This window comes from Cavia porcellus, unplaced genomic scaffold, assembly GCF_034190915.1.
Source record: "Cavia porcellus strain 051 isolate PalLab524CR breed Dunkin Hartley unplaced genomic scaffold, mCavPor4.1 scaffold_13, whole genome shotgun sequence".
Classification (NCBI taxonomy): domain Eukaryota; kingdom Metazoa; phylum Chordata; class Mammalia; order Rodentia; family Caviidae; genus Cavia; species Cavia porcellus.
In genome coordinates, this window is record NW_026947496.1 from 1,140,309 (window position 1) to 1,161,697 (window position 21,389).

A 21,389-nucleotide genomic window follows, 5' to 3' on the forward strand; every position below is an offset into this window, starting at 1 on the left:
ACAGAAAGCAGAGAATATGTTTGAATTTAACTTAACTTTAACTGATAAAACTGCTATTTCTGCCAATGGCAGACTTACCAGCAACAAAGGCCTCATGTCGTCCCTTCAAAAACCAGTAATGTCACTTGATGATGTTAGTTGTATTGGGCCCTTTCCATACTAAAATGGACGGCATGTAAGACTGAAGTGACCATAATTAAGTGAAGTTCAATTTTGTTCCCACTTCTTTCTGGCAGTACCACAGTTCCTTCCAGCTTTGAGCACCTGAAGTTTAATTAGTCCTCTGGTGTGAGATCCTAGATATCATCACTATGGATCAAGGCTATTCTTTTATAAAATTGAGAAATGCTACAGCATGTGTGTTTATAGGTTCTACTTTTCCTATGGCATGCCACAACTCAAGAAGTTGACATTCATATAGGACAGTAGAAGACCCTCAAAGATATTGTTGTGAACTCAGCTTAGAGATAGTTCCTTGAGAGCAGCAGTTACCATGTTCAATGGCAATTGCATAGTGCTGTGTCTCCCTCTCAAGTAAAAAACAAACGTCTGAAAACGGGGGATTACAGTGGTTAGTATAAGTTTATTCTCACCCTGATGGCATTGAAGGAGTTATAGTTTCCAGTTTTCCATTCTATGCTCAACAAATTAAAAGTCTTTGTTCTCTGATGAACACCTCCTCTACTAGTCTAGAGAGAAAGTATTACATTTTGAGCTATGACTTACATTCAACTTATGACACATGGTATGGAAAGCTAAGTAATTTGCTTTCAGTCAAAGTTATTATCAAATTTTCTTCATGAAATCACTTAGGACCAGTGCTGTGCCTGAATCATGGCTTAATTCCTGCCTAAGCTCTTATGATTTCTTTCTCTGAGGTGCAATTTGGGACCCCATAGCCAGTGATACCCCTGCACATCAATCTCAGTAACAGATTCTGAAGCTTCAACTCCACAGTAGATCCTACTTTGACAATAAAAACCTAAAGAACTATTTCTAAAGTAGCATTTGAATTTGAACATGATATTATTTTTATGGTTAATTTTATTTCTCCTCATTCGATGTTTGTGTGAGTGCTAAATTTTGAGAAGTATCATTGAACTAGCATTTCATCTTATTCTGTTAATGTTCTCTGTTGTAACATTAATCTTTCTCATTTTAGAAGAGGCTAATCTGTACACCAGACACTGTTCTGCAGCATGTGACTGTTTTCACATGAAGTTACGAATGTCTTTAAATAGCATGTGGCAAAAATCAAGTGAATTACCTCTGAACTTATAATTAAAATGTGACACTTGATTTGAGCTATTTTTCAGGGGTAAGACTCAAAGGTGTAGTTCCATGACTTATCCATTTAGATAGATATGTTATGGATTAAATGTGATTATGCAATTTTTACCACCAAGAATTTCCCTATTAAATGAAAAAATATTTTAAATTTGAGAACTCTGAAGTTGCAAATAATGCTAATAGTAGTATCATGGTCAGTTTGGTACCTAAGAATCGCAGTAGGATCTTATCATAAACAATATAATCTTGTTTTTTTGTTTTGTTTTGTTTTGTTTTAAGGTATCAGAGCTGAAATTAGGGCACTCTATCATTGGCAAACTCTCACATCTTCTTATTCTGATCCATTGTTATTCCTTTTCCTCAGTCTCACTCAGTGCTGATATTACAGAATTGTGTTACCACACCTGGTTCAGTATGGTCTTTATGAAAAAGCTCCTTAGACCAATAAGTCAGAATAACTATAAATTATGGGAATTTTTCATGACACCTAAAATTTAATTACATAAGTGTCACAAAACTGTAGTGCATTTGATATATTTGAAACAATAGGGGTGGAGCTAAAGATGGCAGATCATTAAGCAGCAAAATACAGAGTTTCCTGAGAAAAACAATTCAGATGGAGGAATAAAACATCCTGGAGACAAGCAGACAGAGGGAGATGGGTTCTCTCTACTGAAGAAGAAACTAAAGGGAAAGAGCTGGTCAAGGAAATGGTCCGGGGCCACCATCTGAGCAGCTAAGATTAGCAGCCACAGTGCTCTCCCTGAAGCCACCTGAATTCGCTGCCCTGACCTGGAGTTGTGGCACTGAAGTCAGGGGTCAGCGAGCCCAGTGGAGAACAGGGCCGATGTGGAGACCTGACGCCGGTAACTCTGCTAGACACCACCCATCAGGCATTCCAAGCTGGCATTCAAACTTCAACCTGGCCTCCTGTTGGTTTCTCTGGAATCTTGGTAGATGCCCTGATGATATTGTAACACTTTGGTTCTGCATTTTTGAAGATCCACTGCAACATGGGTCCAACCAAATCTTGATAACACACACATAGGAATACCTGATTTTGGACTCTTTAGGTTTCCGGACTGGAGAAGATAAAATTACCCTGTCTCATATGTTTGATAGAGTAACAAACAATTGACTATGACACATAAATATGGACTTGTTATACCTTCATACAGTTATTATGTTACATTTAGTTACATTATAAAATGTTAAATTTCTAACCAATGTTATCCATTTTTATTTTCAAATTTAATTGCTTTCATATTGAAAAATCACAGCAAATGAGATGCAAAAATTAGCTCCTACCTGTTGAATTACTACTTTCCATAATTTTGAAGAAGTCAGTTTGATGCAAGAGAGGAGTGACCTTATGAAGGTGAATGCTTGGTCACTTAGAAGGAGTGACCTTCCAAGTACAGGAAAAGCTAGGTAGTGACTCATTGGTGGTATAGCACAAAATTCTGCAAAAGATTTTATAGGTTATGAGTTAGTACCAAATAAATGGTGCTGTTTTATTCATCACAAGGATCCAAGTCAGACAACAAAAATTGGACCATTCACTACAGTGAGAGACCCTTTAGTAAAATTGTTCTTTTCTGTCTCCATAAATTCATGGTCTTTTGGCTTGGATGACATAGTTCAGGAGGAATGTTTCTACCAGGATAAACACAAATATCCACTGAACTGCAATCTAAAACCACTACTTACTATTTTGAGCTCTTTCTTTCTCCAAATAATCCCAAAATGTTAGGATATTCTGCTTTTGATAAATTTTTATCTACATACTAAAAGAAACTGGAGTGTTTGTCCACAATTGAGATATGAGAGAAAATTCTAGGATGTAAGAGATTCCTTTGGCCATCTTTTTGTGTCATCATGATCTGTTATTATATTCAGAGGAAAACTTTCATAATTCAATCCAGGGAGAACTCTGGCACAGATCCTTTTGTTCTTACACCAAACAACAAACTAGGACTACTTTTATTACCAAAGGTATAATAAACATATAATAATTTAGTAAAAGGACATAAATACTAGTTGACTGGGTTAGAAGTGAAAAATATAATTTTCATAAATATTTTCTTCTTTTTCAGTGTGTCTCAGATACCTTGGTTTTTTTTTTTGTTTTTTGTTTTTTTTTTTGTCCTATTATTTACTCCTGAAGAAAGCAGATGGACTTGGTCCACCTGGGATGGCATAATCTGATATCTTAAGGGACTGATAAAAAAGCCTAATGAAATTTTAATTTACTCTCTATATATACAATGCTGAAAGGGTAAAAACCTGTCACCTGTTTCTCACTGGCACTATTTCCCTGCTCTGCTTCTCACAACTGTGAACTAAGCATGTTGGCCATCATGCCCTCCTGTCATAATGTTATTGTCTCAGTCCCTCATGCACATATAGTGGGATACTTTCAAACAGGAACTAAATTAAATCAGTTTTCCTTTATGCTTTGTGTTTCAGGTATTATGTTTCAGTGTCAACAGAATTTATGAATGCTAAAAAAATTTCTACCAAAAGTAGGATTGTTGTTGTGACTGTATCAAACCTAGTGGTTCAAGTCTTTGAAGCAGGCTTGTGGAAGACGTCCAGAAATGTTTTCAGATGCATTCTAAAATACTTTAAGTAGAGCCTGATTCATGATTCTTATCAAAAACCAAGGGTCAAAATACAGATAATAAACATGGTATTCAGGGGTTTCAGCAGAGAGCAGAAATTACAATAGAAAATTTTAAGAGCCAAACTTTAGTGACTCCTAAAGGAGCAATATTACAATTTATAGAAAGAAACTTCTACATCCAAAATAAGAGAAAACTTTAAAGTAATTTAAAGAAACTAGTAAAGAAAGAACAAACTAAACCAAAATTGTAGAAAGAAAGAAATAATAAGCAGAGAACCAGTAGATGAAAAAGGATATATAGATATGATACAAATATCAAGTAATCACAAAACCGGCTGTATGAAAAGATAAAACTTTAAATAGAATAAGAGAAAAATTCAACTAAATCATATATAAAGAGTTAATACTCAACTAATATCAGAGAAACAGGAAGAATCATTAAAACTACTTTTAAAAACTCAGTGCCAATAAGTTTAAAAATACAGAAATTAATAAATTTTAAAATGCATAGAACCAACCAAAATTATAACCTGAATATAAACAAAAATTGAACAGGCCAATGAGTAATAATAGTACTTAATCTACAATGAGGTTTTTCAAAAATGAAGGCCATGTTATAGTTGCTTTTCTGTTGTTGGGACAAGATACAACAATCACAATTTGAAGAAAGTAAGCTTCTCAGAAAGCTAACCTGTTCAAGTCTGTCTAAATCTGTACAGAATTTTGGTGGGCTCACAGTTTCTTCAACAGTTCAAATTTGGGTGACTCCAAAGCCAGAAAACATGGTGGAAGGGCCAAGGTAGAGGGTCACAATTCATCTTAGGTCAGTCAAGAAGGAGAGAGAGAAGAGAGGAGCCACAGACAACAAAAATAATCCCTTACATGCTCTGCACTCAGTGACCCACCCCTTTGACTTGGTCCCACCTTTCAGTGTGAGAACTGAAGGACATTTTAGATCTAAATCTTAAAATTCAAGAACAAGTTGATCTTTCAGATCAACTTTATATCATTCAAAGTAATTGAACTACTACAAAATATTGAAAGGCAGGAATCTCTTCCAAAAACACACTAAGATGCCAAATTTACATGTGTACCAAAAGGAGATCAGAATGTTATGAATAAGTAAAACTGCAAGATAATATCTCTGATGAACACTTACGTAAAAATTCTAAATATAATGCAAGTAAGCTGGCTGAACAGTTAATAATTGTACACTGTTGTCAAGGAGAATTTATTTAAACTATATAAGGGAAGCTCAACAAACACAAATTGGTAAATATACTTCATTATACCAAAGAAGGAAAGATAATCAAATGATAACAATTGTTGCAGAAAAAAATGTTCACTGAAGTTCTCCATTCATTTTTTTGAAAAGTCTTAAAAATTTTATGTAAGAAACAACATACCTCAACACAATAAAGATTAACTGTATAATAATTCAATAGCCTAATGGAACTAAATGGGGAAAAACTGGAAGCCCTGACACCAGTGTGTGCAGCAAAATGACTATCACCTTCCCCATAGGTATTTATGAATGGCCTGGAACACCTAGTCAAGGCAATTAGGCAAGATAAAGAGGTAACAATCATCCAAACAAGAAAGGAGGAAATCAATTTATCCTTATTTATAGTTGATATAATTTAGTATGTCCAAAATACAAAGACATCTCCAAAGGGATAACATAATGAACTGAGTAATAATGTAGAATATAAATTAACAGACAAACATAAAAATTGTTTTGCATACCAGTAACAAATTTGTTGAGAAACAAATCAAGAAAATAATTTTATTTACAATGGTCTAAAAAACAAATATGTGGGATTAATTTTAACTTAAAAACTAAAATCTCAGCAGTGAAAAATACAGAACATATGAGAGATTTTCAAGATAATATGAAAGGTGATAAGAAACCTAGATTTACTGGTTGAAAGAATTAAAATGTCATGCAACTCAGATATAATACAATCCCAATCAAAATACAAAAAGTTCTTCACAGAAATAGAAAAAAAAAAAAAAACAATCCTCAAACTTTTGGGGCACATAGGAGAGGGATACTCAAGCATAACACAGTAAGACATGTTACCAAGAACCAAAATAAATAGTCTAATAAGATGACAAATTAAGTTATCTGATTGTAGGAATTCAGAAAATTTTAGTCATTTGATTGAGAGCAATTTTATCATTTAATACATTTAAGATCACAAAATAATTGAAAGTATGTTGGAAATATGTTAACATAGTGGAAAAGAGAATGAAAGAACATACTCCAAGTGACTGGAGCACAGTTGCTATACATGTATTGTGTGTATTCAAATGTAACCCATATTTCTTGTACAGCACCTAATAAAAGTTTTAAAACAGAGAAGACCTGGGAGACCAAGATGGTCAAAAAGTAATCAGCAGACAAAGCGCCTCTTGGAGAGTCACCATCTAGACACTGGAATATAGTAAAGTGAGGAAGACAAGAAGAAGGAAAGTGAGTCATCTGGAAACAGGAAGAATCTGAAGCATGAATTTAAGCCAATGGAGATATTGAAGAGAACTTCAATAAGTAAGAAAAAGATAGCTGGTGACATTTCACCCTGAGACGTAACTCACTGCACAAGAGGAGTGGTTCAAACATGCAGACACATGCTGATATGCTGGTGACCCCAGCGGCCTTCAGAGAGAGATGCAGCAGGGGAGGGGACAGTGGACCTGAAGGACTGCACTGGCTGGCAATGAGTGCGGAGGGCTCAGTCCTCCCACAGAAGACAGCAATTGGCCCAGAGCCATCTTTGACATGGACCAGCTGAGATCAATTTCGAAACTGCTGGTGTTTCTATCTAGTGGCTTCCAGCTGGGCTAGACCCCCAGAATATGCTTGGACAGCAGCATGTGGAATGAATCTCATTTTAACCAGAAAGTGCAGGTTTAATGAGATTATCTACTGCCTCACCAATAAGCTGCTGCTGGCTTGCTGGAAGATTGTCATGGAAACTTGAAAGTGGATTTTTTTCTTTCCTCTTTCTTGTTTGTGTTTTGTTGTGGTGAGATTGTTTCTGTTTTCTGATTTTTGTTTTAATTTTATTGAAATTAAATTAAATTAAATTTTATCTTTATTGTTTGATCTTATTTTTATGAGTAGGGATGTGTTTATGGTTATGGTTCTGTTCTGTTGTTTTTAACTCTTTTTTTCTCATTCTTTCCAGTATTTTGCAGCAGTTTGCCAAAGTTAGTGTGATCCCCTTTATCCTCCACCCTTGCTTGTAATCTCTTCCTTTTTTCTACTTCTCCATTTTTCCTTAATCCGTAATAAAAATTAACCATGAGGACAAAATTGACATATTAAGGACTTGTATACGGCATGTAATTTTCTGGGTTGTTCAAATTTTGTTATGTAACCAAAAAAAATCTATTTTATATTGTTAAAAGTAGCAAATAATGGTTTGCTCAGTTTGTCATTTTCTACACTGTGTGTGATGCTATTGGTACCATTATAGCCCAAAGTGACATAATTGTTATAAACAACTGGTCCTCCTGGTATTCTATGACTTAGACTGAATAAGTATCATAGAAAATACTTTGACAGAGTGCCAAAGAAGCAACAACTTCTCATTGCCAACAAATTCAAGAGGTACGATCTCTCAATAGACTCAAAACTCCAAAACCAGCTATACTGGAAGATACCCCAGAGAAGTAGCCATTTAGTAAATGTCTTCAATACTAGCAATAAAGCACCATACTGTAGATAATTTACAAGCATTATTCCAGAAATTAAACTAAGGAAAGAAAATAAGAAGATACTTAAACAAGATGCAACCACATACATTGAGTTCCCCAAAGACAAAGCCAGGGGCAATGATGTGGGAAAGTCTGAAAGCCCATCAGTGATCTCTCTGAAGTGGTTACAGAAGAGCAATTGAATTAGGCTCTGGAAAAAAATCAAACCAGAAATGGTTTCTCAGGTAACTGCAGAGATGGTGTCCACAATAAAGATGGTGCTTAGTGATTCTAGAATAGATACAGATTAAAAATAGATGAGCCTAAGAAAATTATGGAATTCATGAAATGAACAGCATAGGAAAGAAGTGCAATTCATAAAGTAGATTAAAGCAGATACTCAGGAAAATAAAAATTCTATTGAAAGTACACACAGCAAATTAAGCCAATGTGAGGGCAGGGTCTAAGATAGAAGACAGGCTTGTTGTTTCATAAATATCAAATAACAACAAAGGAAGCTAGTGGCTACTAGATGAGACAAAAATAATTTAATATTGATTGGAGTCTATGAAAAAAGCAGGAGGTAACACAAATAATTTTTAAGAAACTGCTCACAGACATCATGGCAGAAAACTTTGTGGATAAAGAAAAAAATTGAACATGCAGATAATTGAGATAGTAGGAACTCCAGTTAATTATGATAGAAAACAATCTAAAGTAAGGCATATTATAGTCAAGAATCCAAAAATTCAACACAAAATAGAATCTAAAAACCTGTTAGGGAATAGAAAAATAGCCTATAAAGGAAAGCATCACAATAACAGCTGACTGCTCAACACAAACCTTCAAGTCAAGGGAAGCTTGGAGTGAAGTATATAAAGTTCTAAAGGAAAACAACCTTCAACCCAGACTGATATGCCCTGAAAAACTGTCTTTCAACACTGACGCGGAAGTAACACACTTCCTTGATAAAGAATATCTGAGGAAATTTATAATCACCAAATCAGCTCTCAAAAATATTTTGACAGTCATTCTAAAAAGAAATAAAATGTACTACAACTCTATGAACCCAAACTGAATGAACCCAGCAGACAAACAGAGAGTGGGAAAAAGGGTAGCCAACAACAGGAAAATAACATGACAGGGATAAGTCAATACATATCAGTTCTAACCATCAATGTTAATGATCTCAATTCACCAATCAAAAGACACAAACTAGCAGAATGGATCAAGATGCAAGATCCAACAATATCATGCATACAAGAAACATATTTAACTAAAACTGTAGATTCATAGATGAAATTCAAAGTATAGAAAACAGTATGCCATGTAACAGGAACCCAGAAAAAAGCAAAGGCACCTATTGAATTTTCAGACAGACAGAATTTCAAGCCAAGACTGATTAAGAGAGATAAGTTCAATATATTGTCATAAAGGCAACAATCCAAGAAGCAGAGATAAAAATCATAAATATATATGCAACAAATATATAACCTGTATACACAATGATATAAAAGAAATAATCTGAAAAATCAAATAAGGCTTAATACAATTGTGTTGGGGTATTTCAGCAAACCACTCTCACAGATCAAGTAGACCAGAAAAAAATCTGAACCAAAGGTTTGAACAAATGGACTTAGTAGATGTCTGTAGAATGTTCGACCTCTTAGCATCAGAATACATATTCTACTCAACTGCACATGGGACATTCTCCAAAATATACCATATACTTGCCCATAGATCAACCTTAAGTAAATGCAAAGGAACCAAACTTATCCCATTCCTTGCATATTATCAGACAATAGTGTAAAGAAATTGGAAATCCATGACAAAAGAAACCATAAGAACTTCACAAACACATGGAAATTAACTGGTACTAATCTGAACAACCAAGGGGTAACAGATAAAATTTAAAAAGGAATTAGACAGTTTTTACAGTTGAATGTTAACAAGAGTACAACATATAAGAGTTTATGGGACAGGATGAAAGCAGTCTTAAGAACGAAATTTATAGCAGTAAATACTCATACCAGGAAAACAGACCAAGTACACAGAAACAATTTAATGGTGAAACTCAAACTTCTAGAAAAAGATCAGACTAAGCCAAAAGCTTGTATAGGGAAGGAAATTATAAACAGCAGAGCAGAAATTATCACATTGGAGATTACAAAATGATACAAATGACCACTGCATCAAAGAGTTGGACACTGTGAATTTGGGCATGAATGAGAACTCCACACTGTCCCCAGTCACCACAGATTTATAAAACCATAAACTTCAAATCACCATAAGTGTTATACAACTAAAATTTTAACAGCTAAAATTGTATGGAGGGGCATATCCATAATCTGAGCATTTGGAAGACTGAGACAAGAGGATCACTGTAACTTCAAAGCCAAACTAAAATACAGAAAGATTCAACTAACAAAGATATTGTTACAAGCCACAAATAATGCCACTGTGAGCAAAAATAGCAGCAAAAATTCATATACCTATATATGAATATATGTGTATTTATACATATGTGTGAACATTGACATATAAATTGGATAATTTGGACATACTGATGTACATATCAATTTTTGCTGATCTACATAATTATACCATAAAAGTATTGAATCCAGAGAATGAGCAACCAAAATGTGCTGTCCCAGCAACCCCCCATGATGGTAAAATACATAAAAAATTAGAGACACAGTTAAATGAAATATACTTTATTTTTGAAGAGGGAATGAGTAGATGGAGAAGACAGATAAGTACTTTGATAAGAAACATTCAGAGCGGGGGCTCCAAAAATGGGGGAATCATCACTCCTTTGTTCCTGAATGCTTGTATTGGGTGGAGACACCACCATACACAGAAATTCCTATACCTGGATAGGCTTCTGGACACCTCTGCATAATGGTACTTTTCATCTTCTTTGTTTCTACTTGATTGTCTCTGACCTTTAGGACTTTATTTTTGGAGTGGACCACTATTTGACAAAGAGATACCTTATTCATCATTAACATACAATTAGTAAGAGGGAGTATGGATGTCTATTGTAGTCTATAATGATGAAATTTATATAGTGACACTAGACTGGATATGAATATAGTGATCTTAGAGTAAATGCATATGTATATGGAAAGTGTGAATATATTTTGTCTTAAACTTACTCACTGCCCCTCCCCCATTTGCTTCACCTATATTCTATTGGAGAGAGGGGCAGCTTACCATTTGCGTACTTGGCTTTCTCTCTGTGTCCTGCCTGTCAGCTCTTTCTCCACTTCCTTGGTGCAAGTCCTAAGGACATTTGGTGTCTTTTTTTAATCCTTTTTTTCTCTCTTACTCTACCTTTTATCTACAAATTACCCAGGGGAATTTGAGATTTTATGGATAAATCAATGCAACTTGAGACCATATTCATAAGGAAAATAAGTCAGACTTGCTGTGTAAACATCATATTGTCTCACTAGTATGAAATACTGAAAGAGTAAATGCCTGATAGATACTGTGAAAGTGAAATGGGAAGAAACTGCTGAAAAAGGAAGAGTGTGGGCTTTCATTGTTTATCATTTTTTCATGCCCCAGTCTTGTAATCTGAGCAACTACTTTAATGATAAATACATATATGTATTAGCCACTGTTAATCTCTGATTATTTTCATTTGAAATACTGTATCATCATTTTTATTCTTTTTTCATTTTTAAAAAGATTAGTTAGAAGACATAATGAAGTACCTATTCTATTTATCTACAGAACTGTGACCCTACAGAACACTGTGACCTATATCTGGAAATAATGACAATCTAATGTGTTATTAAATTGGGATATGAATGAATCTAAAGTCTGTATATGAAGAAACATGTTATAGCAAAGTTTAGTGAGGCAGAGGAATCAAAGTATAAGCAGAATGGAGGATATATTAGCTAGAATTCTGTACAAAAAAGTAATTTTTAAGGTGAGGGAATCAGTGGTATCACAAGAAAAAATGTGGAATTTCACTATGGTAGTATAAATGGCCTCAATATTTGGCTTTATGTCTAAGATTAGTCGTGAGAGAAAAATGGCAAAAGGAAACCTGTAGCATGATCACACATTATACTTAGAGAATCTGAAGAGCAAGGAAACCCAACATTCAAAGTTTTTTTGTTTTTCCCAGCCCCAAGCTGGATAGTACTTCATTACATCAGAGTTAACAATTTGTACTTTGGTAAAATCAATTTAAAGCCCCTCATGTGAACAATAATGTTTGGATGTTAATCTTTTTAGTTTTGTTTACACTTAGGGAAGATGAAAATTTCCTACGCTGCTCCTGATTCCAATGTTCATCCATTATTTAACTTCATCACTAGTTTTCTGAATTAGCGAGGCTTTTTACATTGCCCAGAACAAATCAAGACAGCTTTAAAGAAGGTGAATACAAATCAGGGACAAAAAAAGCTAGCACATCTCTTTTCTTTACTTGAACACCAATTTAAAAACAACTTTTACTCTAAGCCTTGACCTCAATGTTTTAGTAACCGTCTTATTCTTGAGTATTCAAAGCTTAGATGATATTTCTCTAACACATACGAGTTGAATAATTCCAAGATATGAAACTCACCATTTCCTCTCTCCAAAAAAGTAGAATGAAAGAACTTTTTATGACCAGCAGTAATACAGTTCTTTTTTTTTTTTTACTCAAAAACAAATTTGCAGCCACAGAAACATAAATGTGATATGAGTCCAAACAACACAGTGTTATTATTTGGATAAACTTGCCATACTCATGTCATTTGGAACAATGTAGTTTATTGATCAATATATAAATAATGCAAGAACACAAACTGTAAAGTGTTTTACTTCTTTTCAGCTTTAAAGTTTCTTGTATGACATAATATATTAAAACTGTTTATGAGTGAACGATGCAAATGTTTTCAGAACATACTAAGACACACACACTTAAGTCATTAATATTATAGAACTATAACCACAAAAATCTGTGAAAAATACTGAAAATGTGCATTTTTTATGTTTTATTTTAGATAAAAGAGAGTAGATATTAATATGAGACCTAAGCATTTCTCTTGAACATTTTTCTCAGTGAATCTATGAGTGGTCTATTTCTCAAACTGTAATAAAATGGATTTAATGCAGAGTTTCTGATGTTGAAAAACAGACAAAGATCATATCCTGATCATCTACTTGTGAAGATGCTGTGCACATACATGAAGAGAAGGGGGCTATAGTATAAAGACACAGACAAGAGATGGGTTCTGCAGGTGGTGAAGGGTTTCCTTATGCCTTTGAGAGACTTCTTGTTTAAAACAGTGAATAGAATAAGTGTATAAGAAATAAGAACAATCAAAATTCTGAGTACCTGAAATGAATCAGAGAAAATAAAAACCAGTAGATAATTAAGAGCAGGATCTGTACAATAAATCTTAAACAATGGTATAACCTCACAATAAAAGTCATGTATGAGGTGGGAATTACAGAATGTTAATCTGAATAAAAAAACTATTATGAATTAAGGCATTAAGAAGCCACCTACAAATGATAAATGACTGGGTAAAGCAAAGGATTGTATGCAATTACATAGTGATCATAAACCACTGCCGCTAGGAGAAAACATTCTGTGGTTGCACTAACTATAAAGGAGAGAGATTGTATGTTTGAATGTCCACTTTATATGCTTTAATTTTGCAATGTGAACAAATATTTCTAAGATGACAATATGTAATCCATTAACTAGTGATATCCTACTGTTTATTTTTTTCTGAAATTCTGTATAACTTGTACCCTTTTTCTGCTTTTTTTTTCTTTTTCTCCTTAAATAAAATTAAAAAAAAAAACTTTTCCCTACACAATCCTTTTTGTCATTCCCAGGCGCATTCCCTCGAGAAATGACAGTATTAAAAGGTCTTCAGCTCCTTTGGTAAATGTTCTGTCCTTTTATATGTGGTTCATTTCTATGCTTAGGATGTGCTGAAATATATTTCTGATTCTGATTATAGGCTGGAATGATACTGAAGTAGTCTTGTGAATATATACATCATACAATTCATCTGTCTCAAGGGAAGTCATTATACAGTCTCCCAGAAATAAGAAACTCATCTCACCCTGAAATATGAATGTGGCACAAAATGCTAGTCTTGAGTGTTCAGGCACCTTGCAGAAGGATCAGGAGGGGGATTATAATTATCAGGTAATCTATAGACATTTACCCAGTCTGGGTACAGTGTGGCTAGTGTCCTCAAAAAAGACATGCCTATCTAGAACTTCAGAATGTGTTTTTCCTTATTTGAAATTAGTATTTGTGCAGATAAAATTATGAAACTTGAGATTAAATCATCTTGGATTTATTAGGCTTATTTAAGTCCAATGACTACTGTTCTTATACGAAGAAGAAAGGACACAGAGAAGATATAAAAGTGGAGACTGAAGTTAAAGTGTACCAAGACATATAATATCTGAGTTGAAAGAGGCAAGAGAAGATTGTCCAAGTCTTCAGAGGGAGCATGGTCTAAACAACAACTTGATTACAAACTTCTGGTTTCCAGAATTATGAAGTTAAATTTTTATTGTTTTAAGTCACCCAGTTTCTGGGAATTTGTTATGGCACCCTAAAAAATATACCAGATATTATGGTCATATTCTTCATTAGGGCTCTGACTATAACAATGATGCCTATAAAAGCCTATGTATTTGGACTCTATAAATATATACTGGACCTAGAGCTAAAGGAAATAATAGGTACTTTAGAGCTATCTCATAGGGCTTTAGGGTGAGATAAATCAGTAATTAACTTCTAGTATGACTTCAACAGAATAAAGAACTTCTAAGAATGCCAACAGTCTAATCCTCAGAATATTCAAATATAATCCAAATGGGCTGTGGGTGTAGAGTGTGCGCTTATTATGAAAACAGCTCTAGATTTGATCCTTAGCACCATACATACAAAAATTTCTTTATATGACAATGATATTTCAAATATATTTAAGGATTAGAGGTTGATGTCTTTACATTAGGATTATCCTGGCTTACCCAAGTGGATAAAAACTAATCACCTGAGTCCTTCAGATTGGAGAATGTTGCCCACACGTTGTCAGACAGGATGCAGTAATGGACAGAAAATCAGAAAGAAGCTACACTGTTGGCTTTCAAGCTGGAGAAAGCGAGCTATAACCCAAGGAAATGTGTGCAGATTCTGAAAAGGCAGGAAATCAGATTCTTTTCTGGAGTACCTAAAGAAATACTAAATTCCCAATACCTTGTGATTATAGTCCAGTGAGACCTGTGTTGAACTTCTGGTCTACAAAATTGTAATGTAAAAAATTACTGTTTTCAGCAATGACATTGTAATCATTTATATCAGTAATAAAAAATGCAAATACCATCAAATGAATCTATTTTTGTCATCATCATTATGCTTATCATTGCGCCTTATAAATTAAATAATCACAAGTACCTGAACACTCATTGTCTTATCTTTCCAGCAGCCCGTATCCCAGTTAATTACCAAGAGAATGTCCAAGTAATTATTATGTGACTGTGTGGCAGAGTTTAATGCCTACCTTATGTGGCACCTTCAATAGATTCTTTGATTTTAGAAAGCAGACAATCCAATGCAAAATCCCATGCTGAGGGTCTACCATCTGGAATAGGAGTCAGCAAATGTTTTATGTAAAGGGGAAGATAGTAAATATTTTAGGCTTTGCAGGCCATATGGTCCCTATCACAAATGCTTTGCTTTGCTTTGATATAAAGAAAGCAGCCCCAGACAATATGTTAATAACAAAACATGATTGTACTCCAAATAAAACATTTTATAAGAGGCAGCAGGCCGGATTTGGCTCATGGGCTATAGTCTAAACCTAGAACAACTATGATAACTATTATCAACCTGATTCTATACGAAAAAATCTCATGGAAAAATTTAAGTGTGAATGTTTCATTCAAGTGTAATGTCAGGGCATAATAATACAGAAAGGTAACAGGAAAGGGAAAGTGAAATAAAACAAAGAAGTAAAAGAAAGGTGATTCATTATTCCACTAACCACTATTTTATGTGGAGAAGCAGAGAGATATTCCAGTCACTTAGCAATTGTTTCATTGATTTGAACTTGTAGCATGTTTCTAACAGTTTGTGTCAAACAAGCAAGGAAGCAAACAAACAAACAAGTAGCCCAGAATAAGGACATCCATCACACAGTCAAAAGGGAGAAGAGAAGGAAAGCAGGAAAAATTTCCTCTATCTTGTTAGGGAAGCCAGATCAAAGGGCCTATTTATGGCACATCTTTAGAATTCTTAATTAATGAGAGGATCCAGAGACTCTAGGCATAGCCAACTTCGGGAAGCAGTACTGTATGAATTTAACTCTGCTTGAAATTAACAAAGCTCAGGTGAAGGAACAGTCAAGGTTTAGGAGACAAACAAAGCTCAGAATCTGAGAGATGAAATCATTACTATGCTCAATATAGGTACCATTCGTGAGTACTTTTTTGTTTGACAGACTAATTGCATTTTTTTGGTAATTATATCTTGCGGGTATAAAATGTTCTGTCTTCTGATTTTACAATCTATTTTGCTTGTTGGATAGGAATTTTAGCTGCAATACTTTAATTTTTCTTTCACTTCACCAGCAAACCTCAAGGGAACTTCCTCTTCCAAATTGAATAATCCCAGAAGTACATAGTTATTTAAATTTAATCTATTAACATATTTCAACAAACTTAACAAGTCAGGTAATAATTATCTAAATGACAAACATAAAATATAGATAATGGAAATCATCAAGATTCGCAGTTTAAAATTCTTAGAATTCTGTAAATAGGTGGAAATTTTTTAATTTCATAAAAGCAATCGGCCAAAGGCCTATAGCAATATCTTACTTATTGTTAAAATCTTAAAAAACTTTCCTCTGAGACTAAAAACAAAGGTAAGGTCATTATATTCAACACTGCAGAGTAACAGCCAAGAAAACACTAAAATATACTATATATATATATATATATATATATATATATATATGTATAAATATTGGGAAGTCATCAAATTTATCTATATTTGTTGTGCTTTGATACACAACTATGCCAGAAAATCTAAGGACAGCTATTAAAAACAAAACATTCAATAATGTAGGTAAATTTAAAAACTTCACATTACTTCATTCACTGATAGAGTGATTTAAGGTTATATGTTAGTAAGTGGTACAACCTCAACTCACATAGTTTTCTGAGGCCAGTATTCTTTTATTTTGCATTTCTTTAATTGAAATTATATGACTACCACGTATTACACTCATTCCTAAAAATACGAACAGCACAAGGAAAACCAGTAATTTTTACTATTTTTCCCAATTCTAATTTCCAGTGTCCTTCCTTGATTTGCGTATATTTTTTCAGGCTTTTTATATTGGGCAAATGAATGTATGAACACAAATATAAATACATTGTTCCAATGGTTCTATGTCTTCCTGCTTCACAACTTTTCCTTCAAAAATATATCTGAAGGAAGTTTCCATTGTATATCAGCATTCAATTGTTCAATTTTCTACTGATAGACATTTAGAACATTTGAAATATCTCACGCTAGTATCTCATAAAAACATTTGAAATTGATTTCCTGCATTGTAATGATTTTTAAAATACATGCTTTAAATGTAGATAATTTTAAATTTCTCATATTGGTATATAAACATATATCTAGATGTCTATGCAACAGTGGTCTCTTTCATTACTGAGTATTGCTAGCTTTTTATAAATTTTTAGTATTTTGCAAGTATGATGGGGGAAATTGGTATACTGGTAATTAGTTGGGAGGCTATTTCCTCCTCACTCTCAGACACTGATCTTTAGGGATAAGAAAACCATGTTTTCAATTCTTAAAATACTTTTTCTAGTACTAATGTTCACATATCTAAATATATTTCTGTTGCCTTTTTGTAATTTATTAAGTATCATCTATTGATTTATTATTACCAAAGGTTTGTTGTATTTTCTTAATATTCATTATTTACCTGTTATTTGTAGTAAATATTGTCTTTTATGATCACCTTGTTATGCTATTATACTCCTTACTGGTTGTAGGTTTTATGTCTTGCCTGTGTCCCTACTCTAAAGGAACAAACTATATTCTGTAAGTTTCTTTAAATGCTTTCTAAGACGTGATTTCAATGTTTATGTGTTTTACGTATTTTCTAATATGATATTTACTACTGAGAAAGGTTTAAGGTGGAGATCTTGCTATTTTTTTAAGTGGACAGTGAACTTTCCAATACTATTTATAAAATAAGTAAATTACGTCCTAAAATATCTTCTCTAAAATGTGTAAAATTTCTCCTGAACCATTTCAGGAATATGTATTTAGATGACTGGTATTCTTGTACACTTATGAAATAATACTACATAGCATTTCATCTTAAACAATGTCTTGGCTATTCTTAAACTTTTTCTTTCTCTGATCAATTTCAAAATCAGCTTCTGAATTATTTAATAATAAATCAATTCTGATGGCACCTGATTGGAATTACACCAAATTTATGATCAGTTTGAGGGAATGCAATGTAGTTCCATCATGTACACTTGCCATTCTGGTTTAATTTTTATTAGGTTATTTCAGTTTTTCTTTTTTCTCTTCTCTTCTCTTTTCTTTCTCACTTTTTTCTTTCTTTCTTTCTTTTTCTTTCCCTTTTTCTAAGACAGAGTCTCACAACGAACAGTTCAGGCTGGCCTGACACTCGCAACAATTCTTGTGCCTCAACCTCTGAATTGCTAAGATTACAGGTGTACAGCACAATGACCAGATAGCTGTTTCTATCCTTTACCAATAAAGAATGAAACACCTGATAAATAACTTACTGATATTTTCTACAGTCTTTATCAAAAATTAGATACTTGAAGAAACTTATATATGACAGCAAATTTTTATTTCTATCAATACAAACTTTCAGTATATAATCATTACATGTGCATAGCATATTATAGTAGTGATTATTTAGATCGCTTCATGTTACCAATTTTATTTCCTCATCATCAAAGGCCAATTATCAAATAATCAAAAGTAATAAGGATTCTCTGTATTCTGTTAACATTTTATATTTTAGTAACATTTATGATCTCAAGATTGGCTGATTTATGTTACTTAACATTGGTTATTTATCACTATCAAAACTAAACAACAAAGACAAATGTTTATGATATTGACAAAGCTCAAGCATTAAATATTAGACAATAAACTTTGTTCTACATATTAACTTCCTCTAGTTTCAAATTAAGTATCAAATTTAGCTCCAAATGATACTGAAGATTTAGTTAGGGACCTTTACGAGCATGAGTAATTCATGCACTCATTCATTTTCTTACTCCATACATTCAAATTTAATTGTAACACTGAATGTTTTGAAAGGAGAAGAGGAAGGAGAAAAAAGAGGAAGATAGGGAGGAGAACACATTTTTATCAAGAATGAGTAAAATAAAAGCATGTATAATGATGTTATAATACTTACTTTCCCTTCATCTCTTGGACTATCATTTAAATGTTCAACTGGACCTGGATGAGTTTTGGTGGACCTGTTAAATTAATTCAAAGCAGCAATTAAAAACTAAACATTAAATTAACTTGTTATTAGAGACTGAAGTAAAGAAATTCAGGAGTTAAGCTCAAATTTGTACAATTTTTGGTTTTATTTATGCACTACTTTGCTTCCCTCTATTAGCGCTAAATGAGATGCAATTTTTTTAAAAAATCAGGTTTAAGAACAAATTTCTGCATAAAAATCAGATTTGTCATTATTTGTTGTGTATATGAACATCTGAAAATTTGAAATTGACTTAAATTACAACCACAAAATTGATGCAGTGAACTTGTTTCAACTGAATTTGAAAGTACATACCTGATTTAATTTGCTTATGACAATGAAATCTCTGATTTTACTCCCAAACAAAAGTACAGTGGGACCTTTAATTTAAAACGAAGTTCATTCTAGTGATTGCCATCTTCCAGAAAACTGATAAGCTGGGGAACCCTAATTCATTAGCTATAGTCCATATCATCTGTGGTTATCTCGTGTAATGAACAACACAATTGTAAGACCAACAATGTATTCTTAAAGGGACCTTGTGGATCTGATCTTATTCTACTCTGATATCTGGCATATATTTTTCATAATACCTAGTTTAACTTTTTCATGTGTCTATATTATGGTTAATTATGAAATAACCTGATATGATCAGAGATTTATTAGCGCTCAGTTTCTCCTAGTCTTTTTAAATAAAAGTAATCGTGCCAGGTTAAACTCACCTAGTATTCACTTTCTTTGTGGTTAGTTTTCTTGTTTGTTTTTCAGACAGGATCTTGCTATGAACTTGCTAGCCTTAAACTCACTGATATAACCCCACCTGGCCTGTAATTTATGGTAATCTTGTGCTTCAGCCTCCAAAGTGCAGGGCTTACAGGCGTGTGCTATCACACCTGACTAGTTTATTTTGATGCACACATTATCTAGTTTTAGTTTATTTTTAAATACACATGAAAATCATGAAAGAGTCAGCACAAAGCAATGAAGAATATTTGAATCTTTAAAAACTACTTAAAATTAGATAAAAGTGAAAATTTAAGTAATTTTAGGCTCCCCGATACTAAATTCTCAGTGACCCAGAAAAAATAAATACAGATTAGATATTAATAGTGGATTTATTCTATATTTTCTCATCTAAAAACAAAGTATTAGCCTCCATTCAGTAAGCCTGATCTTACTGAATAACTGTGCAGATTAGAAATTATACTTATATAATATCTAATATAATGGCAAAACATTAACCCATTTATTAATAGTATGTTTTATGATTTTTCTGACAATCATTGGGAATTTGTTATTATTTTGCATTCTACGATATAGTCTGGAAAGAAGAGAAACAAACAGGTTTCATACTAGTATTTTGCAGTTTTTTCTAGTGATATGTAAAATACCATTTATAGATATAGTTTCCATAAAGATATAACTACTTCTAATAAAGTATAATGTTTAAGTTACCACTTAGTAGCTAACAAGAGTGAATAAGCAAAAGCACAAAACAAAAGAAAAACCTCTTGTCTCTAGGGTTTGACTGAGCTGCTTTTACCAAAGTGTATTCCATTTTCAACTAGTGGAGATATAAGACATTCCACAGAAAGAGTGACTCATTTCCTTAAAGTTTGGGAAACTCTAAATTAAATAAAGTTAAATATTTTTTCCTACAAAACTTTTTAGAACCAGTACTACGCAAATAGTTATCCCAAATCTTCAATATTTTCCAAGCTTGTTGGTCCACTGAAATATTTTTTCATTTACCATAAGGGAATCACTAAAATATTTTTTTAAGGAATGAAACTATATGCAAGATTCTTCTAGTTGGTTATAAAACCAACTAATTCAGCAGAATAATGTAGGATTATATTTGTTTATCAGAATAAATTTCTGTTATTTATAATGAATTTTTTAAAATATAAAATTATGGATCATGAAATTTCAAAAAATTATTTTAGATAGAAAAATCAATGACAATAAATTCATATAACAGCACCTAAACAATGCTCAGTAATTCTTCTGGACATCACAATTCATTTCTCTTTCTCCCATTCATCATGGCTTAAGCATGCATGAAAATCATGAAAGATTCTGCCCAAAATAATAAAGAATATCTGAATCTTAAATTGATTTGTTGGTCTTTTCATATTGTCCTATCCTAAATGTTAATACCACGTGGTATCCTGTCCTAAACTGCCATCTATTTCTATGTAATATGTGGTCATGAATTTAAAAAT